Source organism: Lethenteron reissneri, chromosome 14, assembly GCF_015708825.2.
Source record: "Lethenteron reissneri isolate LAM-NWPU_2019-01 chromosome 14, ASM1570882v1, whole genome shotgun sequence".
NCBI classification, from domain to species: domain Eukaryota; kingdom Metazoa; phylum Chordata; class Hyperoartia; order Petromyzontiformes; family Petromyzontidae; genus Lethenteron; species Lethenteron reissneri.
The window spans coordinates 530456-539016 of NC_083792.1; the positions used below are offsets into that span (position 1 = coordinate 530456).

At 51.7% G+C, this 8561-nt stretch overlaps 1 protein-coding gene across 20 annotated transcripts in view; it reads right to left on the reverse strand.

The window, feature by feature from the left end:
* LOC133342210 (spidroin-1-like) overlaps window positions 1-8255 on the reverse strand; it is a 194649-nt gene extending 186394 nt beyond the window's left edge. For 5 of the 20 annotated variants that reach the window (XM_061551188.1, XM_061551191.1, XM_061551184.1 and 2 more), the window contains exon 1: window positions 7761-8252. The gene's annotated coding sequence lies outside the window, so the exon portion shown is untranslated. Of the gene's footprint in view, window positions 1-4181; window positions 4617-5706; window positions 6664-7760 lie in introns of those variants that run through there. The other 15 variants (XM_061551196.1, XM_061551201.1, XM_061551202.1 and 12 more) reach the window with 10 other exon arrangements.
* Between the last annotated feature and the right edge of the window lie 306 nt (window positions 8256-8561).

Here is an 8561-nt window from a genome sequence, read left to right on the forward strand (position 1 = left end):
TCCTTCATCGACCTACAAACGCGACGGCGCGGCCAACATTCGTACAAAAAAAATGGCAAAAATGTTGCTGTTTTTGGCGCGTTTAACAAAGGCGGCCATTTTAACTTGTGCAGAAGAAAGAAGCAAGGAGCCATGGCGGTTGCACGAGGACACCCCGGGGTACGGTTGGGCACCGCGGATGTCACCGCTGGCATCGTGGATGTCACCGCGGATGTCCCTGCGCGGTGGCGGCAGCGGCGGCGCGTGCCACAGGGGCAGGCTCACCGGCACACCTCCTCTCTCACGCCGCACGGGGCTACTACCGTAACCTCGGCCTGATTGCCCGACTCGTGGGATTTCACGAGAGTTACGAGTTATAGGTTCACATCCCAGGTCAGGGTCACCTCAAATCATCATCGTCATCATCATCCATCTGAGAATCAGCAAATCGAGTGAAACTTCGTGTTAGGGAACAATGCTCATTAACAAAGGCGGCCATTTTAAATTGTGCAGAAGAAGCAAGGAGCCATGGCGATTGCACGAGGACACCCCGGGGTACGGTTGGGCACCGCGGATGTCACCGCTGGCATCGTGGATGTCACCGCGGATGTCCCTGCGCGGTGGCGGCAGCGGCGGCGCGTGCCACAGGGGCAGGCTCACCGGCACACCTCCTCTTTCACGCCGCACGGGGCTACTACCGTAGCCTCAGCCTGATTGCCCGACTCGTGGGATTTCACGAGAGTTACGAGTTATAGGTTCACATCCCAGGTCAGGGTCACCTCGGATCATCATCGTCATCATCATCCATCTGAGAATCAGTAAATCGAGTGAAACTTCGTGTTAGGGAACAATGCTCATCCTATGGATAGATATACTGGCCCTGGCATAAGGATGTGATTTCCCACTGGTGGGTGAGGCCTTCCAAAGCTGGTGAATAAAACTGAACTAAACTATTTTTTATTTCACCAGGTAAGGCCAATTAGCTATATAGCTATTTTTCAGAAGTGACCTAGCTATCGCAAATGATAACTCCAGATTAAGTGGCTGATCAAGTGGAAATTTATAGCAGAAAAATACCATGAACGCATGTCGATTCTAAATGTGGAGGGAAAACCGGGAGGATCCAGAGAAAACGCCACATGACCCCGGGGAGAGAGAGAGACGCAAACTCCAAATATACAGTAGGCGTCCGGGTCGGGATCGAACCCATGACCTGCTGCATACCAGGCGAGGTAGTTGACATCTCCTAGCCACCACGGCGCCCAAATGCCACCCCCAATGCCTGAATAAAAGTGACACAACCTCCACTTTGCTGTGAGCGCAGGGTACAAACACAGCAGGAGTACCACCACCCCCACGCAACCCCCTCCATTCGGCCTCAAAGGGCAGCTGCGGTGTCAGCGAGCTCCGCACCCTGCTGTCAATCAGGCATCGCAGGTTCCAATCCCAGTCGAGGGCCGACTCCTATGCTACCTGACCTTCAGGGGGTTCAAAAAGCCAAGGTGGTTCTACTACTTTGTGCGAGGTGAACAAGTGGGGGGCGGGGGGCGCCGTGTGAAGACTGGTACCTGCCATGGTAATGTGGAGTGTCCCCCATCTCCGAGTCGGGGCAGACGGGGAAGAGGAGATACTGATTTGGTGTCAACGCACATCACTGTGTACTCGGTTAAGGCTGAGTGAACCTAAGTGGGATCCAAGTCACGTTCCGGCACCGATGGCCACTCCTCAATGTACGATGGGTGACATTGTAGTGCTGAAGCTTCACGAGCGTGCGACGACACACAATGACAAAGATCCCCCGTATAGCCTTTAACAGACTGTTTGGGACAAGTCCTGTTAGCGAGGGGGAGGGTGGCCAACACTCCGCCCAGCTTGCCTTTGTCTCCCAAGTGGCGATGTTTACACACCGCACCAGGTACTCATTTGAGGCTAAGTCAACCTAGGGGAGGTCCAGGACCGGTTTAGATAATCGTCACTGGTGTTGGACGTGTGTGGGAATCGAACTCGGATAGCCGGGTTCATACTGCAGCGCGCTAACCACTACGCGACTGCCCCCCACACAAACAAACACACACAGGGGTACACACACACAGACACACACAGGGGTACACACACAGGGGTACACACAGACACACACACAGGGGTAGACACACACACACAGGGGTACACACAGACACACACAGGGGTACGCACAGACACACACTGGGGTATACACAGACACACACACAGGGATACACAGACACACACACAGGCATACACACAGACAAACACACAGGGGTACACACAAATACACACAGACGTACACACAGACACACACACAGGGGTACCCACAGACACACACACAGGGGTACACACACACAGACACACACACAGGGGTACACACACACAGACACACACACAGGGGTACACACAAATACACACAGGCGTACACACAGACACACACACACAGGGATACACACAAACACACACACAGGGGTACACACAAACACACACACGGGGTACACACAAATACACACAGGCGTACACACAGACACACACATCCAGGGGTACACACAGACACACACACATACACAGGGGTACGCACAGACACACACAAAGATCCCCCGTATAGCCTTAACAGACTGTAGGGGCAAGTGCTGTTAGCGAGCACCTATGAAGGCCGGAACGGTACACGAGGGGGTGGGTGGCCAGCAACCACGCCCGACCGCCTTTGTCTCCCCAGTGGCGATGTTTACACACCGTACCAGGTACTCATTTGAGGCTGAGTCGACCTAGGGGAGGCCCGGTACCGGTTCAGATAATCGTCACTGGTGTTGGCCGTGAGCGGGAATCGAACTCGTGTCGCCGGGTTCATAGCGCAGCGCGCTAACCGCTACACTACCGCTCCCCGCAGACACACACACAGGGGTACACACAGACACACATCCAGGGGTACACGCAGACACACATCCAGGGGTACACACAGACACACATCCAGGAGTACACACAGACACACACAGGGGCACACACACACACAGGGGTATACACAGACACACACACAGGGGTATACACAGACACACACACAGGGGTACACACACACAGGCCTACACACAAATACACACAGGTGTACACACAGACACACACACAGAGGGATACACACAGACACACACACATGGATACACACAGACACACATACACAGGGATACACACACACACACACAGTAGTACACACAAAGACCCCCCGTATAGCCATAACAGACTTTTGGGGCAAGTGATGTTAGCAAGCACCTATGAAGGACGGCACTGTGTGACACGAGGGGGTGAGTGGCCAGCACCACGCCCGGCCGCCTTTGTCTCCCTAGCGGCGATGTCTACACACCGTACCAGGTACTTATTTGAGGCTGAGTCGACCTAGGGAAGGCCCACGGCCGGATGAGATAATCGTCACTGGTTATTGGCCGTGAACGGGAATCGAACTCGGGCGGCCGGGTCCGTAGCGCAGCGCTCCACCCAGACAGAGCACGGTGCAGCAGCAGCACTCCCAGCCTCTGGTGACACAAGACACAGCGAAGCTTCCCCCCGGCAGGCGACGAAGACGCAAGAAAAATGCTCAAATAAAATGCAACTAAACTTTTAAAAGGGCAGCCTTTCGAACGAGGGTGACGGAATTTTAAAGTATAAAAATTACACAATACAAGCAGTGTGTGCTCTTGTACGTGCACGAGTGTGCTCTTGTAGATACAGTACACACTTGTACTCTGCAGTGTGTACAGACACTTGTACAGACATATTCTTGGGTCTTTCGGTAGTTCGGTAGTCACGTAGATAGGTTCAAAGAAAATAACAGACACTTGTACACACACGCGCACTTCGACTGTACACACGCGCGCTTGTACTGTTGGGGCAAGTGTTGTGAACGGCCACTAGTGTGCACCTTCACTGTAGATTACACACCATGCACACACACCATGCAAACACACACCATGCGCACACACGTGTAAACTCACTGTAGAGTACACACGTGCACACAGATGCGGGTGCAGTATATGAACTATGCTGTACATTACTTATGCTGTACGCGTACACACTCGAACACGTGTACACGTCTAAACACAGATTGCGCCGTGTGCTGCACACACATACACGCGTGTACACGCGGCAGTTACAGACGGACACGTGTGTGTGTGTGTGACACGCACACACACACGGACAGCCATACTTACTCTCTCACTGCTTTGCCAACTCACTCGAATACTGTCTCTCTCGCTCTGTTGCACCTCCGCGAAATCCGCACCGCTCGCTCCGGGTCATGAGTTCGAGTCCCAGGTTCGGGGTCGATGAACGAGAGAGGGAGAGACGACGACGAGGAGGAAGAGGTGAGAGGAAGAGAGGCGGAGGCGAAACTCCGCCTTCTCGACCCCCAAACCCTGACGCAAGGACCGGACCACCGTGTCAACACAGAGGATTTCCCTCCAGGCTTGATGGGTTAGGTGGTGTCAGCACAGAGGATTTCCCACCAGGCTTGATGGGTTACGTGGTATCAGCACAGAGGATTTCCCTCCAGGCTTGATGGGTTAGGTGGTGTCAGCACAGAGGGTCTACCTCCAGGCTTGATGGGTTAGGTGGTGTCAGCACAGAGGATTTCCCACCAGGCTTGATGGGTTACGTGGTATCAGCACAGAGGATTTCCCTCCAGGCTTGATGGGTTAGGTGGTGTCAGCACAGAGGATTTCCCTCCAGGCTTGATGGGTTACGTGGTGTCAGCACAGAGGGTTTTTCTCCAGGCTTGATGGGTTAGGTGGTGTCAGCACAGAGGGTTTCCCTCCAGGTTTGATGGGTTAGGTGGTGTCAGCACAGAGGGTTTCCCTCCAGGTTTGATGGGTTAGGTGGTGTCAGCACAGAGGGTTTCCCTCCAGGCTTGATGGGTTAGGTGGTGTCAGCACAGAGGGTCTACATCCAGGCTTGATGGGTTAGGGGGTGTCAGCACAGAGGATTTCCCTCAAGGCTTGATGGGTTACGTGGTGTCAGCACAGAAGATTTCCCTCCAGACGTAATGGGTTATGAGGTGTCAGTACAGAGGCTTTCTCTGCAGTCTCCACATGGCCGGGTAAACTTTACGAAAACTTAGATGAGAGGGCATTGATAGAGTTTCTTTTAAAACGTATCGCAAACAAAACAACACACATCCCATGTGATAAATAAAATACGAAAAATAGCAGCAAAGTCAAAATATCAACCAATTATACGTTTACAAAAAAATGAGAGGAGTGGTGGCGCAGTGGTTAGGCACCCCTTTCACCCCGTTCCATTGGCCACCCCTTCACAAAAGCCGCACTTACGAGCGTGGTGAAGTATGGCGAAACACTCTCATTAGTGACACGGAGTGGGGAGGCCTTCATCCAACAGTGGTTTAACAAAGGACTGTGACTCGTGATGATGACTGCACGGCAGCACGTCCGATAGACGGGGTTAGCTTCTCTATCGGCTCATCCCCATGATTTCAACAATTCTCCCCTTACTGATTTCTCCACCACGAACTCTGCCCCCTCTTCTATTGGCCACCCCCAACACTCACCAGACACTCACCACCTGACGAGGTGGCCTGTTTACCGCTCACCTTACACCACTGTCAGTGACCAACCAGACGCCACTCACCAGACGCCACTCACCATTCCCACGACACCACCACTCACCAGTCTGACCCCACACCAGACATCCCTGACACCTCGCCACTCGGCAGACACTCACCAGGCACCACTTTACTGGCACACGACTCTCCTGAAACCCGGCAGACATCACCGGCCACGCTCACCAGCCACGGCCTCATCGTGGGCACGCGCGCACGCGCCAGGCCGACTCACGGCACATTCACCAAACCCACACATCGGGAATGTGGTCTGCTCACCTCCACCCCGCACCGCCCCCACTACAGCACACCCCTGCAGGATTACACGCCGTCAATACACTACACCACTGCAGTAGACACTTACACCACGACTCTACACAATTTCACTACACCACTTAACACCGTAACAGTAAAACCTCTTCATTAGCGGATTCGTTTATTTCGCGGAAATTCGACCATTCGCCACTTTCTATTTGTATAGTAGTTCGACTTTGGTGCGCTTTTTCCCTTGGACTATTCGCGATGTCGCAAGGTCCGCATCACGACGAGGGGCGCTTTAAATTTCACGGCACGCTGACTGGACTGTGCCCTCCGCTCTCGCGATTCCACTTGCTGGAATAGTTTTACTCTTCAAGTGCCCTTCGTGCTATTTTTGCTTTCGTTTGTGATGGGAGTTTTTTTTATTGACTTTTTATTTCGGGGTCTAACAGCGTTTAAGCGAGGAAGTGAGAGCAAGAGTAAAAAGGCAGGAGAAAGTAATGAGTGTAGCTAAATAAAGCAAGTGCAAGTAAGGGGTGACAAGTGCGTCTGCTGGTGAGCCGCCGCCACGTGGCGAGTGAGGGAACCCTCCTCGTTTAACGCGGCCGATGCCGATGCGTTATGCCGCGCATATAGATGCCGTGTGACAAAGTTGGGCAGGATACGGCGTACGCACACACATGGAGATGGCAGGACAACTAATTGAGGGTAGACCGCTGTGTTGCTGTATCATTCCGTGTACGGTTTCACTGCACCGCTCAGCTGCGCAGTTCGAGAAAGTAGTTTTCGACGTCGACTGCTCAGATACCACGTTATAACAGTGTGAGTTCCACGTTATAACGGTGTGAGTTCCACCTTATGACGGTGTGAGTTCCACGTTATAACGGTGTGAGTTCCACGTTATAACAGTGTGAGTTCCACGTTATAACGGTGTGAGTTCCACGTTATAACGGTGTGAGTTCCACCTTATGACGGTGTGAGTTCCACGTTATAACGGTGTGAGTTCCACCTTATGACGGTGTGAGTTCCACGTTATAACGGTGTGAGTTCCACGTTATAACAGTGTGAGTTCCACGTTATAACGGTGTGAGTTCCACGTTATAACGGTGTGAGTTCCCACGTTATAACGGTGTGAGTTCCACCTTATGACGGTGTGAGTTCCACGTTATAACGGTGTGAGTTCCACCTTATGACGGTGTGAGTTCCACGTTATGATGGTGTGAGTTCCACGTTATAACGGTGTGAGTTCCACCTTATGACGGTGTGAGTTCCACGTTATGATGGTGTGAGTTCCACGTTATAACGGTGTACGCTCTGCATTACCACGCGTCAAGCGAGCACTTTGCGGTGTGAAAAAGAACAAGAAGCCGATTCGGGAACATGTGGCGGCAAGTGCGCCGATGACCGCCAAAGTGGTATTATCATTATCACGCCCCCATCATCGAGCAAGGTAAGTACAACTTACAAATTGACAGTATAAATGATTAATGGTTTTTTTGCATTATAAGTGTTATTATCTACTTGTGTTATTGTGCAACTTAACTACCGTAAGTATGTCGATTCTATTTATGTGTACCGTACAGGATTATTGTTATGAAATATGTGTTTATTTTCTCCGATATTTTACTCGTGCCACATTCACTGACTCATTCCTTCCTCATTAAGTTACTTATACATCTCATTCATTGACTCACTCAATCCTCTCACTCTCATTCGTCTGGCGTTTACGCAGTTATATATTTTTCATTGACACCATGCTATATTCTGGCGAAAAGCAGTAAAACCTTTGATTTTGTTGAATTGCACAGTACATTTAAGCAGAATTGTGAAATAATTTAGTAAGAGTGTTTTTAGGTAAAATTTGTTTAATTCCTCCCAGATTCAATCACTCGTTCGTCTCGCGCATTCTCATTCTTACCTCGACCGGTCACCGAGCTGCCTGACGCCTCCATATCGCGGCCTGCAGTCCCGGCCGTTGCTAGGGACGGCTGTTGCTAGACACACCTGTTGCTAGGGATGCCTGTTGCTAGGAATGCCTGTTGCTAGGGGCGCCTATTGCTAGAGATGCCGTTGTTCGGAACGCCTGTTGCTAGGGATGTGTGTTGCTAGGGACGCCTGTTGCGAGGTTGGCGTTTGGTCCGCGTGGCCAGCAGAGGGACATTCGATTTCGTATTGCTCATAAGCGCATTAGGGTCCCTGGGTTTATAATTTTGTAGTACACATAAGCGGCCCCCATCATGACCTTGGCAAAGAAGGATCACGAATAAAAATGATTTTGCCTTGCACATCTACAGACGACGGGATTTTCTATCGATACCACAGTTGTACATGTAGCTTGAACAATGTGGATTTGCATAATGTGTTAAAAGTGGTACATACAGTACATACAACACAACAACCGCCATTCGTCACTAAGTGGCGGTGACGGCACCATGGCAATTATGCCAAGCTAAGTGCACTTTAAGGCCACGTGAAGTGTAGAAAGCCCGCTGGCAGGTCACGGGACAGACTCAGGTGCCATGGGTTGACTGAGATGACTGGCAGATGCACCACCTGTGCCCCCTACTGTGCCAGTTTGCTCGTTGTTGTGAGCGTGGCTCCTCCGCCCTCCGTTGTTGTTGGAGGACGACTACCTCCAACTGCCCAGTAGCGTCCTTCACGAGCCTCCTACACAGAGGCCGATCTTGACACCGCTGATATTAGTCATTGGCAAGTCCAC